This window comes from Vipera ursinii, assembly GCF_947247035.1.
Source record: "Vipera ursinii genome assembly, chromosome: 7".
Lineage (NCBI taxonomy): Eukaryota > Metazoa > Chordata > Lepidosauria > Squamata > Viperidae > Vipera > Vipera ursinii.
The window spans coordinates 53,010,763-53,031,579 of NC_139521.1; the positions used below are offsets into that span (position 1 = coordinate 53,010,763).

General features: G+C 39.5%; 1 long non-coding RNA gene across 1 annotated transcript; it reads left to right on the forward strand.

The window, feature by feature from the left end:
* Positions 1 to 1,967: 1,967 nt before the first annotated feature.
* LOC310643281 lies at positions 1,968 to 2,592 on the forward strand. Its single transcript, XR_014493044.1, has 2 exons — positions 1,968 to 2,424; positions 2,474 to 2,592. It is a non-coding gene; the product is annotated as an uncharacterized lncRNA (long non-coding RNA).
* The last annotated feature ends 18,225 nt before the right edge of the window (positions 2,593 to 20,817 follow it).

Consider the following 20,817-nt stretch of genomic DNA (forward strand, 5'->3'; position numbering starts at 1 on the left):
TTGGGAGACCCATGATTGTTGGTTATGTAAATAACCATCTGGAATTGTACCATTTTCAACAAAAGGCTCCAACGAAGGACCCACACGGGCATTAAAATCTCCTGCCAAAATTAAAGGTGTTTTTATAATTTTTTTACGTATATCTAATATCTTTACTTCTAGTGCCTCCCACAGATCACCCATTGCTGGATTGACATACACATTTATAAATACCATTGACTTCCCTCCATATGCCAAATGAATTGCTTGAAAAAATAAAGGGCCGGCACACAAGCATATCTCGTTTCCCTTCCAAACTAATTCGGCTTTAACCAAAAATACACAACCCTCCTGAAGCTCTTCCCTTTATGGCTACCCTCTTTGCTGACAACTGCCAAATATTAAACCCAGGAAGCTCAATTGGAGCCTCATCACCACTAACCCAGGTCTCCTGCAAGGCAATTACATGATACCTGTTTAAAAATTTAATACAATCATCTGTGCACCAACTCCCTCTCCATCCTGCCACATTCCAAGAGAGGAAGTGTACTCTTGAAGAAAGTGAGTGCTTGCTATTTCCTAGTCAGGCTTCTTGAATAATCTCTTCCACCCGTCCTTCCCCATTTACACTCACACACCCATTTAATTGCCTGCTCTCCATAAAAGTCTGTTTAGGCACCATTTCTCTGCCTGTTACTTTTAGACTTGCAGATCCATAAGTTCTATTAATCTGTGCCTCCACAATAAATGATTTTACTTGAGGCTCCGTGATTACGTTGTTTCCTAGTATCATTTGTGCCACTGAGGAGGACTGGGAGATTCCTTCCTGGATACCTTCCATCTCCGGTGTTCGTCCCATAGCACTTTGCAGTGTCAGGTCAGCTGTCTGGCGCTTTCTGCTGTATAGACGCAGATGTCCGGTTTCCTGAGCTTGTAAACTGCTGACTCTCCAGAACTGCATCAGAACTATCGGCACCAAAGGGGTGGCAGAGGAAATGGTCTGCTTCAACAGATTCCTTGTCTCTTTTAGTTTTTTAAGTACTTCTTGCTGCTCCATTAATGAAAGTAAAGAAAAAGTTTCTAAGCAGGCAGAATCAAATATCTCATCTTGCGTTAAGCCAATTGAAGGAAGTTTCACAGTTGCTGGAACCAAAGCCTCAGCCAACATTTCCTTTGTAATGCTAGATCTCCTCCCTGTTTCAGTTAACTTACTTTCCCCATTTCGTTTACTTTTCAAGTCAGCTGACCCATGCACTGCACCACTCTCCCTAGGGGCTCTCTGGACCAATGGGCTGACTTCACTACTAGAAAAAACTTGGGTTGGTAAAATTTGGTAAAAAGCCAGGAATCCTCTCATTCATGTGAGCAGACTTGGAAAGAGCTGTTGTTTGAATTTAAGAAGGATTCTGGAATAATTATCGCATTGTGGAAGATATTCATATGCTACCAGATCTATTGCCCCCTTGTCACTCCGAGTAAGCTGTGACAAAGAGGTCACTATCTGTCTTTTTGAAGTCCATCTACCCGCATTTATCTCAGAATTATATATGTTCAATACAATCTGCTCCTTCAACAATCGCCTTTTTTCCCCCACACACCTGTGCCGTGGGATTTCAGGCCCATCCAGCTCACCATCTTTTCCTCCGCCATTACAGCCAATATGTGGTCTGCTTACTCCTTCCCTCGTTCGCACCATTGATGGTGTCTGACCAGGTCGTTCTGTCTGGCAACCAGCTGAAATTACCTGCAGCTTTTCTGTCTGTACCACAGCAATAAGATTGATCACAGAGTCCAACTTTAAACACACCTCTGCAAACTGGTCAAAAATGGCCCAAACTGTCTGAGAAGTGAACACGCTGTGCCGGCTGATGAAATCCTTTATGCTATCACTTAGCTGGTTTTCAAGCCCTAAAGCTGATCCATTTTGATTGTCAAACTCCAACTCTAATCCCTTATCCTTATCCTGGCTTGGAACTGACTCACTTAAAACTGCTGAGTCATTTGACATCCAATTACACGGAGGGATTAGCGAGCCTCTTAACTGACTTCTTAACTGGCTCTCTTCGGCCTGCACCTGCAGATCCCACTCCAGGGAAGAATCTCCAAACAATGCCAAAGTCTCACATCTGTCCGGCAGGAGAAAGGGGGAGGATGCACGACTTACTGTAGATGGTATAGGCTGACAGAATCCATCAATTTTCTGTTGTTTTTGTGGGTTGTTTCTAACTTCCTTACTATTTGGTGAACACTGCCGTCTTTCTTTTCTTTCCCTTGGGAGAGGCCATTATTACCCTCAGGAAACAATGAAATAAAAATAGATAAGGAGCTGTTCTGTAATATTGTCTTTGCTGCTTTGGCCTACTGGCTCCTTCCAAGATTCTTTGAAAAGATTTTCCTTGAAAATCCCAGGTTCAGTTCATTGCCTTAAAACTAGGTTAAAAATAGGTTTAAAAAGTTTTAAAAAGTTAAAATAGATTAAAGAGGTTTAAAAAAGTTTTAAAAAGTTTAAAAAGGTTAAAATAGATTAAAAAGGGGTAAGTTAAAAATACAATGTTAATAGAGGTTAAAAAAATAAAAATAAAAATAAAATAAAGTAAAATAAAATAAAATAAAGCTTTTACTTCTGGAGGAGCTCTTTACAGCCTTTGCTGCCTGTCCACCATCTTGGCTCCTCCTGGATCAACCGGGTATTAAGTCCAAATTCTATTCCTGTCTGAGGGAATGAAGACAGCTGGGAGACCTTGAGCCAGTCACTCTTTTTCAACCCTAGGAAACAGGGAATGGCAACCACTTCACAAAAAAAATCTTGTCAAATAAATTGAAGGCACTTGTCCAGGCAGTTTCCCAGAGTTAGTACTGACTTGAAGTCACTAAATAAACTACTTATTCCAAATTTATTTTCAAAAATACCAACCCAAATATCCCCATAGTGTGTTCTTGTTTTCCAAGTGAAATACTTTGCACTTATCTAAACTTAATTTTTTTTCTTTTTTTAACTTTTGATAATTATTCTAACATTTTTGAATGTTATTTCTAAGTTCTAGCTTGTTAGCTATCTTGCCCAATCATCTGCAAATCTGGTAAATATTCCCTCAATCTCTCCATTCAGGCTATAAATAAAAATGCCCTTTTCTCAGCTTGATAAGCTGTCTATAAATATAATTAAAAATGTAAAGAGGAAGCTTTATAGCAATTTTCTCCCACACAAATGCCAGAATTGGACTCTAATCACTTCTTCATGGAGGACAAATAAACTTAGAAAACTTACAATCTGACACTATTATGCTATTAAAAGCATGCCTCTTACTAAATATTTCTTTTCAAGGGCTAGGACTTAAAATAGACAAATTTATATTAGTGGATGTTCAATATTTAGGAAATTTGCTTAATAGCAATCTTAAAATTGATATGAATCATGAAGATTGTGACAGTGAAGGATGTTTTATTTTTTCATAGGTAATATAACTACTCTTAACCCTTATCATTTATTAAGGTCCTATTAGGAATTCTCCAGAAATATTTATAGCTTATTCAGTTATCTCCTGGCAATTTCAGTCAACTTCAAGAGTCTTAGCAGAATTCCCCCCACAAAAAAACTCATAGTTTCTCAAAACTAGAAGGCTTTACAAAACATATTTTAGAATTCAAATTAATAGTTATTTGGTTTTTAAAAAACCACAATATAGAGAATATAGTTATTTTTCACATCTCTATCAAAATTTTGAATAGATTGGTTTTTTTTAATTCTGTTTTTGTGAATAGTTATTGATTCTTCTACACATGCTATTTCAATGTCAAATCATGCAGCTGTTATTCTAATTTAGAATATTAATAGATAAACCAGCTAATTCAAAATGATATTTTAATATTACTATTAGCATCTCTTTTTCAGCAATAAGATTGAAATCTGTTCTTTTTTAGAAATCAGTGGAGGTTTTACCAACACTTTTAATTTTATATAATGCAGTTAAAGCTTTTACTAAGGGATCCATAAGTTCCTTTGCTTCAGAAAAAAGCAATTTAGAGACTCCAATTTTATACAGCTGCAGCAGATATTTCAGCATTTACTTTTGTTATATGCAAGGATTCCACAGATAAATTATATCAGGGATTAACCAACAATGTCATTTAAATTATTCAGAACCATTAAAATATTCTTTGAACTGTATTAACCAGAAATATTGGGAATCAAAAGAGAAAGCTATTAGGTTTTTGGCATATTATATAGCCTGTTTGAAACAACAGAAGCAACACCACTTATATCTGAAATCAGAATCTATTAGTCAACAGTTTTATGTTTTTATATTAGTGACTTTTGTAATTAAACAGCAAATTATTAATTTTATGGAACATGCTGAAAGAGATTTTCTAGAACATAGAAATATATTGACACAATGACATTAAAAAAGATTATGAAGTCATTGAAATATATGAAATTAGATTTACTTAAAAATCACTTTCAATAGACTCAACAGTAGAGAGTAGTGTTCAAAGAAATCAATTTATTATTCTCTAAGTTAGCTACTTCAATGTCATTACTATAAAATTGACTTACATTCGGTGGAGTGGTTGCCTAGCAAGATGGGCTGTAATTCTGCTGACTTTCAATCAGGTTATAATTGCAAGTATGCTTTTCAAAATGAAGCTCATGCTGACTATTTTCTTGATATTTCCAAAGTTGTGTATTTTGTAAGACACAGATCTCCCTACTTATCGAGTCATTACATCAAGGTGCTACCAGCACTTTAACTGAGAAATAAGGAGTGGATGCTAATCCCTCCAGCTGCAAAGTTAGCAAAGCAGCCCTATCCTTGGGAGTTTCTTTAGATAAGCAATTTGAAGCCGAGGGAATGGATTATGACTCAACTACTGAAAACAGAAATACAGTAATTGACACCTGTAATGTATTGGGCTTTGTCTTACTAAAGAATATCACGTGGGGTTAATTGCTGGAAGGTTGCTTAAACAGGGAAGCTGGCTAACAGCTCCCAGTTCCTCAGACAACCCGTCTCCAGCGCCACCATTGGCTGCTTCTAGGGCAATAGGTTGCTTTAAACCTATTGGCCACCACCTAGGGGCCACGGTATAAATAGCTGCATTTGCAGCACTGTTTCTCAGTTCAGTTCCTGTAAGCAAATAAAGAATGATTCTTGCTGAACTCACTCGCCTGGTCTCTTCAATCAAGCACAGAACCCAGTATATAACACTGGCGACAAGGGTGGGATCCTGCTCCTCCAACAGAGCTGAGAGTCACTAGGGGAGAGGCCAGAACATGCCTGGTGGGAAAAGCAATTTCCCCCCCCTACAGTTGGTCTAGCACAGCCACGCTAGCGACCATGCACCAGAGGACCAGTCCCTGGGCATACGGAGGAGCAGGATAAGAAGATGTCGAGCCCCAGCTGCGAAGACCTACAGAAATGGTGAAGGTTGGAAAGCTGGAAGAATTTGATATAGCTCATCCGGAAAGATGGTCTTCATATCTATCCAGGGTTGCGAACTATCTCCGCACCAATCAAGTCACCGAGGATGGCCTTAAGGCTGCTACACTCCTTTGTGTTTGCGGCCCAGCCATGTTTGACATCGCAGAGAACTTCTTCGCGCCGATGCCATTGGAGTCTGTAACATTCATGGATTTGAAGAAACGGCTTGGCAACCATTTCCAGCCCAAGCTGTTGGTAATCACTTAGCGCCACGCATGCGAACAGAGGGTTCAGCAGCAACGTGAAACAACGTCTGAATTCATCACGGCATTGAGGCAGGCCGCACGCCTGTGCCAGTTCTCTGACATAGAGGAGAAGCTACAGGACTGGCTCGTCTGCAGCCTTCAGAATCGAGAGTTACAGCAAAAACTCTTCGCCAAAGAGACCCTGTCATTCCCAGACGCACTGAAAGAGAACATGGTGGATGAAGCCGCCGGCAGGGCCATACGAGCCATGCGGCCTGCCAAAACAGCACAGCACGAGGAAGACGTCCACCACGAGGATGCCAAACACGCGGAAGACCCCAAAGACAACACAGAAGTTAACAAGGTACGAAGGCACAATGACCAACAGCGTCACAACGACAAGCAACAAGGGGCAACTTACAGGGCAGATCCCTTCCTTAGCTGCCCAGGGTGTGGTGGCCACCACCAATGCATGGACTGTAGGTTCCGGACAGCCATGTGGCAGGCCTGCAGGAAGACCGGCCACATCGCGTCCATCTGCAGAGGTCGCCAGAGGGACCGGCAATTGAATCGCCAGTCGGACATTCCAATTAGGAGAGGTACCGGGACCCCGAGGCAGTATAGCGTAGGGTTTTGCTCCAGCCGCAGAAGCATTTGCCGCACAGGAGCTCGCCACCTTATTAAGCCGAAGTTTAGACTTCAGGTGGAGCTGCAAGGGGTCCCTTGCAAGATGGAGCTGGACACGGGCTCAGCCGTCTCCATTATATCACTTGGGACATTTAATTTCGTCTGCAATCGCAGCAAGAGATGGGCCAAGCTTAGGCCATCTGACATTATACTGACCGACTTCCAGAATGCCAGAGTCACAGTCAAGGGTGAGGCCACACTGGTCGTCAAATTTAAGGGGTTTTCTGGGCTCCTGGACGTTGTCATAGTAGGGGGTCAGCGAACAAGCCTGACCAGGCTCGACTGGTTTGATGCACTAGGCATCCAAGTAACCGGAATCAACCGGACGCAAGTCGTTAGTCTAGCGACAGTATGCGAGGAATTCACACATGTGTTTGACTCAGGTCTGGGGACATACATGGGCCCGCCAATAACATTTAAACTAGATCCTACTGTAGTGCTGGTCAGGATTAAATCTCGTAGAGTGCCATTTGCTCTTAAACACAAGATAGACGCTGAGTTAGATAAACTCGTAGAACAGGGGGTACTTCAGCCCGTAGATGGAAGTGAATGGGAGACTGCAATTGTCACACCACTAAAAGCCAACATGGAGGTCACAATCTGTGCTGATTACAAATGCACAATTAATCATGCACTCAAATAGCATGTGTACCCTGTACCAGTAGTAAGCCACATCCTGGCGTCCTTGCAAGGTGATATAATTTTTGCAAAATTAGATCTGGCTCAGGCCTACCAACAGCTTCCTGTGGATGAGGCCACAGCCACGGCACAGAGAATTGTAACCCACAGGGGGGCGTTTAAAGTAAAACGCCTGCAATTTGGGGTTAGCGTAGCCCCTGGCATTTTTCAAGGCATCATGGAGCGAACGCTCAAGGGCATTCTGGGGGTTTGCCCCTATTTCAATGATGTGCTCATCACCGGTGAGTCCACTGAGGTGCTGGCAAGGAGGCTCGGAGCCATCCTTCAAAGGCTTCGGGAAGCAGGCCGTAAGCTTAAGAAGAATAAGTGTAGTATTGGAGCCCCTTCAACTGAGTTCTTCGGTTTCCATATCAATGCCAATGGCATCCACCCTGCTGAGTCTAAGGTGAAAGCCATCCAGACGGCACCCAGCCCCAAAACGAAGGGAAAGCTTCAGGCATTCCTAGGCCTCCTAAATTTTTACCATGCGTTCCTTCCTAACAACGCCGCAGTGGCAGAGCTGTTACACTGGCTCTTGGATAAAAATACTGCGTGGAAGTGGACTAATGTTCACAAAAGCAGCTTTCAAGCATTGAAGGGTCTACTGTCCGTCAGTTCGACAATCACTCATTTTAAGGAATCGTGTGTGCCTTGCATGTGACGCATCCCCATACAGGGTGGGGGCTGTCCTAAGTCACTTGGAGAGCGATGGGACTCAAGTCCTGATTGCTTTCTATTCCAGGACACTGTCCTCCGCAGAGCGTAATTATGCACAAATTGATAAGGAGGCATTGGCCATAGTAGCTGGAGTAAAAAAATTCCACAACTACTTGTATGGCAGGGACTTCACAGTCTTCAGACCATAAACCACTATTGGGGTTATTCACTACAGACAGACACCCCACATCTTATCCTCTAGAATGTTAAGATGGTCCATTTTTTATTGGCTTACAGTTTTAAGCTAATTCACCAACCCAGCAAGGATATGGGCCATGCAGATGGCCTGAGCAGGCTTCCACTGTCTCAAATCGAGCCAGATCTGGCCCCTGCGGCCCATGTTTTGTCCATTCAGGACTTGCTGGAGTTTCCCCTCCATGTGGGGGACATAGCTGCAGAAACGGCGGCAGACAAGACTCTAAGCAGAGTGCTATCTTGGGTCCACATGGGGTGGCTAGAAAAAAGCCCTGGACCTGAGTTCCAGAGCTACTTCACATGGAGACACGAGCTCTCAGCTGATAAGGGTTGTATGCTATGGGGGAACAGGGTCATTGTTCCCACCTCATTAAGGGACAAGGTATTGCAATCGCTTCATGAAGGTCATCCGGGTATTGTTTGCATGAAAGCTTTGCCACGAAGCTATTTATAGTGGCCTGGATTAGATAAAGCCATTGAAGCTCACGTACACGGGTGTTACACGTGTCAGCAGTCTAGGCCTGAAATGCCACACGCTTCTGTCCATAGATGGGAGGAGACACACACATCCCTGGTCGAGGATTCATATAGACTTTGCTGGGCCCTTTCAGGGACAGCTATTTCTTATAGTGATCGACAGCCACTCTAAATGGCTGGAAGTTATACCAATCACAAATATGACTACTGCTAGGACCATCCAGGTGCTTAGGAAACTCTTTGCAACACACGGGCTACCGGACGTCATAGTGTCTGATAATGGGGCCCAATTCACTGTGGCAAAATTTCAGGCTTTCCTGAGGCCAAACCTCATTAAGCATGCAACATAGGCTCCATTTCATCCATCTAGTAATGGGCAAGCCGAACGAATGGTGTGCACCACGCAAGAATCATTGAAGTGCATAGTGACTGGGGACTGGCACCACAGACTGGCCGACCTTTTGCTCTGCCAACATTCCACACCATGCATGGTAATGGGAAAAAGCCCAGCAGAGCTGCGCTGGGGGAGGCGACTAATCACGAAACTGGACAGGTTGCACCCAGACCGGATGGCAGCAGAAACCTCTTGCCAAAGACCACTGAGGGGGTTGCAAGTGGGTGACAGGGTGTGGGCCTGGAACTATGGGCATGGGAACTTGTGGGTCCCAGGGAAAATCACCAAAACATCAGTCCCTCTCTCATATGAAGTGGGCCTAGAGGGCGGGTGAGTCATTCATCACCATATCGATCAGCTTAGGAAGCATTTTCCAGAACAGCCACAAAACAAGGACTTCGTCCCAGGTCCCATCCACGGACCTCAAACTGGCAGCCAGACTGAACAATCCACATGCTCTGAGGTCCCAAGCAGTCAGAGCAATGGGGAGGTGGTCATAGAGGGGCAAAGCCCAGGAGTGCAACATGGGGCCCCTGATGGAGATAGTCAACCAGAACACTACAGCCACTGTGCTAACTGCGGAAGAATTAGACTCTGGGATGGGCCGACCTGGAATGGCCAGCCAGAGAATTCCAAGTCAGGCAGACTCGTTTGAACTCATGGACCCTGGTCTACCCAGCCTGGTGGGCAAGCTGGTAGACCGGGGAATGCCTGGCTCTCCCAGGCATTCCACGAGGGTTTGCAAGCCTCCTGTGTATTTACAGGATTTTGTTCCAAAATAACTGAGCTATAATGTAGCATGTGTCATTGAATTGCTGCTAGCCAGGAGAGCCTCTGTATTAGCAAAATACGGAACAATGTGTACTTTTAGATACTACTTTTGTATGTCTGTAAACACTGTAATTGCTGTAATCATTCCCTTTGTTACTATAATGTTTGTACATTCTAGGGGGGAGGGGTGTAATATATTGGACTTTGTCTTACTAAAGAATATCACATGGGCTTAACTGCTGGAAGGTTGCTTAAGCAGGGAAGCTGGCTAACGGCTCCCAGCTCCTCAGACAGCCTGTCTCCAGCGCCGCCATTGGCTGCTTCTAGGGCAGCAATAGGTTGCTTTAAACCTATTGGCCACAACCTAGGGGCCAGGGTATAAATAGCTGCATTTGCAGTCCTGTTTCTCAGTTCAGTTCCTGTAAGCAAATAAAGAATGATTCTTGCTGAACTCACTTGCCTCATCTCTTCAATCAAGCACAGAACCCAGTATATAACACACCTTTGGAACTTTGCCAGGCTGTGTTCAGGAGGACTTACTAAAGAAGTCAAAGGATGTAATACAGACTTTAACCATAGTGCATAAGACAGGTACCCCACTAATTGATTTGCTCTCTATGCTGTATGCAGAAGGCTGCAAAAGCAGGATTAATATGAATTTGTCTCTAACATCAGTCAAAGGCAGGCAATCAAATAAGACAATTAACTTGCATCATTGAAAATCCAAACATGCTGCTGAGAGTTGCAAATGTAACCCCACAAATCACCACTCGCGGTATCCAATCTCAGCCCCATTAAAGAGATATCTGATATAGGCTGTTCCGGTACAGCAGTTGGCAGCGCAGAGCTGTGGGATATTTTCCCTGTTCCAGTGTTTCTCAAGAAATGCCTTTGGCTAAGCAATATCTTTGCTCAGCCAAACTGAAGGCCATTCAACCAATATTACTTCCATGTCTTTTATTTCCTGGATGGAATTCTAGGAGTAGAAGCCCATTTTTTCTGTCAAATATAGCTAGCTATGATGTAGGGGTTTTTTTTCCAGGGAACATGGGATGTGGGTGAACTGCTAGAAGGGTTTAAGACCAGTGGTGGGATTCAAATATGTGAACAATCGGTTCTCTGTGTGGATGCCACTTCCAGAAGTCCATTGTGGGCCTGTGCAACAAAAAATTAGCAAGTGGTTCTGCCGAAGTGGTACGAACTGGCTGAATCCCACCACTGTTTGAGACACATTGTAAGCTTTGCCTCATGCAGGACATGGGAGGCTTTGTGAGGGCTTAGGCATTCTAACATCTGCCTCATTACAGGCTCAAATACCTAGCTTAGCAGTGTGCACTGGCAATTCTCCTGCAGTTTGATAGAAGCCAGTTCCTCTTGATTAATGTACATGTTCCATTTCTGAGATTATGATCATAGATGAAATAGAGAGATATAATGACTGCACTCCCTGTATCATACTTAATACTGGCTGGCAATTTTAATGCAAGAACTAAAGCAAACAATAAAACACTTTTTGCTAAATTTCATCACCAGCCTCTATCTTCTGTAATAACATCTCCTATTTTATGCTGCTAGCCTAAGAATATATTCACTGACTATAGAGGATTTTGCCTTGTTTAAACATGGTAATACTAAATGAGGTTTTCAGAGATGATTACCCAGCTGAATTTACCCACTGGGCCAGTAAAAATCCTTCTTTGTTAGACTATGTTGGGATCTTCCAAAGTTTAATTCCCTATCTACCTAGCTTTGTAGTTGTTTGTAGGTCTGAAAGTTACCACTTCCCTATCACCCAGCACCTGAAAAACTTTGATAGGTTATTGATAACAGTGGCCGGTGACCTTTGCCCTGTGCTAAATAGACATCTCAGCAAGCAACAATAATAATCAACCTTGTTAGAAGGGAACTAGCCAAAACTCTTTACTAAGTCATAAAGTGGCATATTGTTAGATAACATTTTACTGGCTAATTTAAATAACTTAATCAAACTGTTTCAATCTTTGTTAACTGATTCCCAATCTGTTATAATTAGGCATGATTGAAGAACACATCATATTTGGTTCAGTCATGAATAGTGTGAAGTTTGAATCTCTCTAAATATTTCTTTAAATTATACAAAGGGAATCCTGGCTTTTGTTCAATTACTAATCTAGTGATATTGAAAAAACCCTAGTATAATTAATCCATTAAAAAAGAATGCTATGTAGATATCCTGGCAATTTTGGATTGCAGCTGCCAGTGCAAAATAATTCTGCCATTTTTTGGAGGATGGTAGCCCCATTTTTTACCCTGTATGGGCAAGCAGAGAATTCATTGGCAGACTTGCAAGTTGGATGCGATCTCCCCCACTGGCCTGTAGTCACATGTTCAGAGATCAAAAATATAACTAAACAGTTTAAACCAAATAAGGTCTCAGGCTCAAATTTTATTATGTAGGAGTAATAAAAAATAATTTGGAATGGTGGATTCCAGTGGTAGCTTCACTTCTCACAACAATAAATCATTCAGCCATTATACCAAAGGACTGGGGCTTGGCTATAATTATACCAATATGTAAGAAGGACAAAAGAGATGAGCAAGCTAATCAGTTTGCTAACTCAGATCAGCAAAATGTATACCAAACATCTACAAGAGAAACTGATTGGCTTGAAATCAAGGACATTCTGAGGGATGAACTTGCTGGGTTCAGAACAGGATGACCAACATTAGAACATGCCTTGGTGCTGCAACACCTGGTAGGAAAAAATATCCACAACTCAGGACAATCCCTTTATGGAGCACTTATTGATTTCAGGTCAGCTTTTGACACAATATCAGTATCAATATCAATACTTAGAAGTAAACTGTGGCGTAAATTAAAGAATTACCATAACATTTGCTGCTCATCAGAATACAAGATTGAAGGTTAGGTGCAGTAATCAAGGACATATCACAAAGGAAATATATGTAAGCAGGGGATGTAGGGTACTCAGCCACTCGCACAGCCCAGATACAAATAGGACCCCTGATTTATTGAATCTTTTTTAATTGTTCTATCATAGTTCTTATAGCTTGTGGAAATGTGAAATCATTTTATGGGCTGAAATATGGTGTATACAACTTTAGGGTAGGGAGGGCAAGAGTCTTTGGGAAGTCATCCTATGGCTGCACATGCCCGTGTACACACACACACACACACACACACAATTTAAAATTTGGATGATTTATCCAAATCATTTGGATAATATATGGAATGTATATTCTTTAATCACTCCTTCCTTGTATAATTTTTCAAAATGTCACTTTACTGGCAATTCCTGGTGTTGCTTCTTGGAACGCTTCCATAGCTTTCATGACCTGCATTTTGATTTGAGATTTCGCATACTGTCCCTCTGGCTCCTACTATGCCTTGGGAAATTTGAACAGCTTCCAGATATAAAATTTGGTATTATTCTCTGTTTAAATACCAATGCTTTCTTTAATAATATTCATATTTCTTTTTAGCCTAGGTATACTGAGAAGAAAATCAATTTCAAGAAAAATAAAAATAGCAATCTTTGAACCTGTTGGAACAAAAACCATAACCAAAGTATCAGTGTTAATGGCCTGGTGAAATGCAGCCAACTCCATACTTTGGCAGAAAGAGCTTTTGACAGAAAATAAATATTTCCTTTGTTGCCTATCATGCAATCATGTTGGCTCCAATCCTCCAAGCAAACAGTTTCGAAGAGAAAAACTGATAAGTTTAAGATTGGATTCCACCCTCTAGTCCAGACATGTCAAACTCGTGACATCGTGCAATGTATTGGAGCTTTTCCCCCATTGCCGGCAATGGGGTGGGCGCGGTTTCGTTGTGATGCATCCGGCCCGCGGGCCAGCAGTTTGACACCCCTGCTCTAGTCTATTAGCAGATGTACAGTATTTTGTATTGCCAAATATATTACCATGAAAACACTGATAAGCATACTAGATAAGCTAGATCAGCGGTTCCCAACCTTTTCTATACCCCGCATCCCTAGAACGCTTCTGATATATTCTCGCACCTCTTACAAAAGTAATACCTGGTTTTGAATGACATGAACACGTACACTATACTTTTGAAACTTCTAATCCCATGTTTTCGCACCCCTTGTAATATCGTCTTGCACCCACAGGGTGCGAACCCGTGTTAGATCAATGTTTCTCAATGTCAGCAGGTTTAAGAGGTGTAAATGTTAATTCTCAGAATTCCCCAACCAATCATGTGCTAAATCCTAGATTTGTAAAGTATACTGCAAAACAGCATCCTATTCCTTTCTTCATACAAAGAAATATACTGGAAGATGCTGGTTTATATTATCAAAGATTCACAAATAAACAGATGATTCTATCGTCATTGCTGACAAACTAGATATTAAAATGTTCTTATGAATACTTACAGTGGATATAAGTCTATCTATCCCTCTTAAAATGTCAGTTTTTCAGATATAAAAAAAAAACCCAGATCAAATCACTTCAGAATTTTTTCATCTTTAATATATCATATAAGCTGTACAATTCAATTGAAAAACGAACTGAAATCTTTTAGGGAGGGAAAAATAAAAATAAAAAGCTTACAATAATGTGGTTGCATAAATGTGCATGGCTTTAAACTACTTTGCTGAAGCACCTTTCCATTTTATGACACCATTCAGACTTTTGGGGTAGGAGCTTATCAGCATGGTATTATCTTATCTTGGGAATCTTTGTCCATTTTTCCTTGTGAAAATGCTCCAAATCTGTGAGATTATGAGGGCTTCTCCTGTGCACAGCTCTCTTCAGGTCATCCCATGGATTTTCAATTGGATTCAAATGTGGACTCTGAATGGGCCATTCTAAAACTTTGATCTTTTTCTGGTGAAACCACTCTTTTGTTATTTGATGTTATGCTTTGGGTCATTGTTGTCTTGAAAGATAAAATTCTTCTTTACCTTCAGCATTATAGCAGAGGCCTGAAGGTATTGTGCCAAAATTGACTGAAATTAGGAACTGTTCGTAATTCCCTCCACCTTGACTAAAGCCCCAGTTTCAGCTGAGGCAGCCTCAAAGCATAATGCTGCCACCATGCTTCACTGTCAGTATGGTGTACTCTTGGTGATGTGCAGTGTTGTTTTTGTGCTAAAGAGCCTTGGTGGAGCAGTGGACTAATGCCTCCTTAAGTAACACCAGCTGCCTGCAATCAGTGCAGGTTCGCATCCCACCAGGCTCAAGGTTGACTCAGCCTTCCATCCTTCTGAGGTAGGTAAAATGAGGACCCAGATTGTTGGGGGCAATTAAGCTGACTTTGTAATAATGCCACTTGGGGGGGCGCGAAAGCCCTAATAAGCAGGCATATACATAGAATGAAGGCTACTGCTAAGCTTGTAAGCCGCCCTGAGTCTTTGGAGAAGGGCGGGATATAAATGGAATTAAAATAAAAAATAAATAAAATAAATATACTTTTTGGAATTATGGCCAAAAAGTTTGATCATGGTCTCATCAGACCGTAACATATTTTCCACGTGCTTTTGTCAGAATTGATATAGGCTTTTACAAAATATAGCCAGGTTTTGATGTTTCTCTTTGTAAGAAAAGGCTTCAGTTTTGCCACCCTGCCCCGCAGCCCAGACATAGGAAGAATACAGATTATTCTGACATGTGGTATACAACCAGTACTCACCATAAATTCCTGTACCTCCTTTGATGTTGCTGTAGGTCTCTTGGCTTACAAGTTACAAATTTTCCTCTTGGTTTTTTTCATCAATTTTGGAGGGACATGCAGTTCTTGGTAATGTTACTGTTGTGCCGAATTTCCTCCACTTGATGACTGTCTTCATTGTCTTCCCTGGTGTATCCAATCTCTTGGGAAGTTCTTTGTACCCTTTTCCTGATTTGATACCTACCAATCATGATAATCTTTTGATGCTTTGTAAGCAGTTTCCAGACCATGACCTTTGCTCTAAAACCTTTGCTCTAAAAGGCAACTGAGTAAATGTCAGAAAAATCCTATTTTAATTGATGGCAGATTTGTACTTACTATTTAATATCAGTTTGAATGTGATTGGTTAATTCTGAATACAGTCATATCCCTATTTATGAGTGACACACTTATGCAACCACATTACTGTATTGTACATTTTTGTTATTTTTTCTAGAAGATTTTAGTTTTTCAGTTGAATTGTAGAGTTTATGTTATATTAAAGGTGAAAAAAATCTGAAACAATTTATTTTGATCTGATTTTTTTACATCTCAAAAATCTGGCATTTTATCAGAGGTGTGTGTAGACTTTTTATATCCACTATTTGTTACATTTGGTTATTTTATTATCAACATGTTTCTTAGCAAGCCCAGGTTTTGAAGACTTTTTTCAGTCAGAAATTGACAATAAAAACACCAGGAAAAAAAATCATTGTTCCACTTCAATACATTAGGCTTTTCCAATGTGGTGCTCCAAGTTAAGTTGGAACAATAATTCCCAGAATACAAAATATAGACATATTTGATAAAACATTGCACAATATTCTTGACAGAGCACTAATCAATGCAAACATTTTATACAAGGCTGCTTATAAAGTGAAAATGGAATGGGACAATCATCCTACTGCTGCTATAGCTTTGGGATGGGGAATAGCGGGGGGAAATCTTCAAGATTTAAATACTATTCACGTATTACATGAATATACATAGTCAAGAGCTGGACAAATTTCTTGACACTTTAAATGCCCCCAACTGTGGGCCCAACTTCACATGACATGCATCTTGAAATTGCATTTTGAAAAAATTAGCCTCCTTGGGATTTAACAGCAACATATGCGTGCTATTTTAATCCTTTTTTTCCATCTTTCAAATAAATCTTACTATTCTATTAAACAATCTGCTATTTCCAATGAACAAAACTGTGATTGGTGTCAATGAAAGATTTTCTCCAAAGATAAGATACCCATGTTTCCCCGAAAATAAGACCAGGTTTTTTTTTTTGCCTCCAAAAGAGGCACCAGGTCTTATTTTCAGGGGATGTCCTACTCACCTCTGGTACTGACAGCCCCGCTCAGCAGATCCACTTCTTCTGTGGCGGAAGGAGCAGCTTCATTCTGCAGCTGCATTCCAGCCTGCCTTTTGCAGTTAGGCCTTTCCAGAAGGCCTATGCAGCCAAGTACTGAGCTATGGATTTAATCCATGGCTCGGTTCTCGGCTGCAGATGTCTTGCAGAACTGAGCTACAGATTGAATCCATAGCTCAGTTCTTGGCTGCAGTGGCCTTTTGGAGAGGCCTGTGACTGAGAAATGCAGAAGACGCCGCAAAAGAAGTGGGATAGTGAGGAGAGGCTTGGCTGCAAGGTAAGTGGGTGCGGGGCACGTGGGCCAGTTCCACATGCCCACTGTAGCTTGATTTTTAGGGCTTATTTTGGGGGTAGGCCTTATATTAGGCCCACCCCCAAAAATCAAGCTAGGGCTTATTTCCGGGGTAGGCCTTACTTTCAGGGAAACATGGTAGCAATTTGAACAGTGGGAAGCAATTTTCATTGGGCCATCACACAGGAATCAAAGCCTAACTTCTTTACTTTAATCCCAATCCAGGCCAAATACCAAATTCAGATTATCAGTGTTGTGATAATGCTGTATGTGAGAGGTATACATATTCTATATCATTCATTTTAGGAATAATGTAGCATCCTATGCTATCATGTGTAGTAACAAAACGTACATCATGACACAAACCACTTATGTATTTCAACTGGATATCAGGATACAATTGTAAAATATCAAGGTTAATTTTGCGATATTGTGACGTGCATATCATTATTTTTGTATCATCAGATTATATTGTCTGCCCTTTTTCACTTCTGGTTTGTATTTTTTCTGAGCCAGTAGAGCTATGAAAGGGTTTTTTGTTTTAAATGTCTTAAAATGCTACATACCATCTCTCCCTGGCATGTGTGTGTGTGTGTGTGTGTGTATGTATCTATGTGCTTATACACATTTGTAGTCTGACCCTTTTCTAAGTAATTAAAGTGAAACATACTTCAAGATACAAATGTTCTTCATTGTTTATGTGATTCATGTAACTTTGCATGCATTATTTCATACTTTGATTATAATGTTTCTTTATTGATCTATTTAAAAAATACAAATATTTTCATTTAAATATGCATTGTTGTATGTGTTGTCATTTTTAAACACATTTCATCTCCAAATACTAACTTCTGAATACATTCTGAATTCACAAATATTGACATCTTTACTGAGCTAATAATAAAATAGTGTGAATGGCATTCCTATTTATCTAAACATCTTCTATACTGTATTTAGTCATTATAAGTACCTTCAAAAGTGGTCAGATAACTAGGTTTTAATTAACTAAGTAAAAATATCCAGCATAATCTTTGGTATTCAAGAAAAATACTAACTTTATAAATCTGATTGGCAGTAAACTGAAGATATCATCATGATAAATACAAGAAAAAGTAACAATTTGAATTAACAAATAATATCTCATGTTTTCTTCAGTTTAAGGTCTTCAGAATTTTGTTCTTTTAATATTCAGTGCTAATTTTAAACTGAAAGTCAATATTAGTGAAGATTGATTTTATATCTAATTAGTACATTGATAAGGATTATAATTCCACTGAATCTATTGATCTCTATGAACTGCTTTAGAAACATGTTCTTGGGTTCATTTTTTGCCTCCATACAAAACAGTATTCCTAGATGCAAAATTCTTAGTACCTTTCCTATTTTAGAGCTAAAAAAAGATAACTCTATTTAATATGTCTGCATATTTACCACGTAAGGATTATCAAATGCCAAAATGTATGAAAATATGTCAAAGAATCTTTAGCTTGCAAGCTCAAAGATACCTATTTATTTTAATTACCAAAATATACGAGGCAATGAAATGCATTTTATAAACCTGGATATGAGGGATTTGATTCAATTTCCTCTTCACTCATGAAGCTCTGGAGCTAGTTTTGGGCAGGCCACTATGTTTCAGTCTAAACTACTTCCCCGGCTATTCTGAAAGTTAAAAATCCTATATAGCAACATTTGATAAGGCACTTAACAAAATAAGCCCTTGATACATAATAAAAATAAGATGGCAAAAAGCTTTGTACAAAGCGTTGCATTATTTAAAACAGAGATCCCTACAGGTATTTTATCATTCTTAAAAATTATCATCCAGTATGTTTACATTGAAGGAACATAAAGGAATTGAAGATCATTGGAACGGGGCTAGGGAAGAGAGCAATATGGCTGATAACCATGGATGTTATTTGAAAATGTTTCTGGCAAATTGTTAAATACATCAAATATTTCATAAAATGACACTGAATGCATATACTAAACAAGTATACACTCCTCTCATTTTCTGAGAAAAAGTCTAGGACAATATATATTATTCATATATACAGACAGTACGTGCAACTCTAATTACACATACAACAATATATTTGAATAAAGATATACTTTCAACAACTTTTTTCAGTATTAAATCCATGTTTATTGCTTAAATTTTATCACAGTGGAGATTAAATTATTCTTAATCATCTGGTCAATATTTGTGTACTTTCTTCAATACAAAAACATTAAAACTAACTCATTCATACACTCTTGGTTCTATCATTCTCCCACCACTCATTGCCTCTTTGTGTTCCCTCAGTTGCCACATACTGATAGGATTGTAAAAAGATAAAGCTATAGGCATATTAATAACACCACACTCTTCAAGTATCTGGAAGTAAAAATGTCTGTACTAAATTTTAGAAATGTATCTGCAGTTTCTTCTTTATTGCTATAATATAGAGGCTCCTGATGGGATGGTAATGAAGCATCATGTCACTGTATATGAAAATTATTTTAGTCTACAGTGAATACAGAGTTTAGATTTGCTTTTGTTTTTATTCCTAACGCTGTCAGACATGGGATTTCAAACTGCAAATAAATATACACCCACAACATGTGCAGTGCAAATTCCAAGTAAACAGAATGACAAGGAAATTTAATAAACATATAGTTGCCAACACTGGTTTAACGGGACAGTCCTAATATTTTTAATGCCCTGTATTCCCATTCTGTTTAAAAACAGATACCTATATTGTTTGCAGTGATTGAAAAAGCATTGTGCAGAAAGATAATGCTATGAATGTAGGCAGAGGCACAGAGTTCAACTAGTTTATAGGTTTAATGTCATGCATGATATCAAACCTCTACAAAAACAGTGTAACTAACCAAAACATAGCCTCCTTTAGATTCATATAAATGATGTTGGCAACTAGATAACATGGATTACATGGACCAGATTACTCTAAAGATTATAGATAGAACTAAATGAACCTCTGAACCATTATGGTTTGGGGAGACAAAAACTTAATTGCAGTAATATAATAGTTAAGACATTCAACTTTATAACAAACCAGAAATGGTTTGATTCTGCATCGCTGAAGGGACAAGAACAATCCTTTTCCAAAGAGCAGTGCAGAATATTTATCTCTCTGCTTCATTTATTTTTATATTGATTTATTATATCCACATAGCCCTTGTAGTTATTGAAAGAGAACAACTTTACTATGGCATAAATGACGAATCTAGGGAAAGGTAAAGCACATAACTAAAATTTACATAAATATAAAATTACACCTTATGGTACTCTTGTGCAATTTCCTTTTCTTTAAAGAAATGAAAGAAAATGGAAAAGTTATGTAGTATATCAAAACTATGGTGTATCAGCATATTCTTCAATGCCTTTTAAGAATATGATTTTTATGGCTGCATTATAATTCTGGTTTGTTTATTGCTATGTACTGAACACTATGAAAGATGACTTTAATTAACATCATTGCCAGATAACAAATTAAACCTTAGATAAATAGAACCAAGATTTCTTTGCTAAAATATAAATGTGCATGAAAAAAGGGAAGAACCATTGTAAGTAAAGGAAAACCATTCCTTTTCTGAGACACACATATTATTCGCAAATTGAGCAGACATGAATATACCTAATGAATTACCTCAGAGAATTAAGGCTTCTAGAAAACTTCAGTGCCAGAATGACCTTTCTCCATCAGTATTAAGAATAAAATACATTTTGTATTTTAGGTTGTGCTTCATTTTTCTAAACATTTTTCTTAGTTCTGCACAATTTAATTGCATAAGATTACATACTGTAGGGGAGCATTAGAACTGTTTATTGTTTTACTTTAAGTAGGTGTTAGACTATGTTACAGCTATAAAATTTAATTATAGTACTGATTCGTTGCTAATGTACATTTGAGTAGTTGGC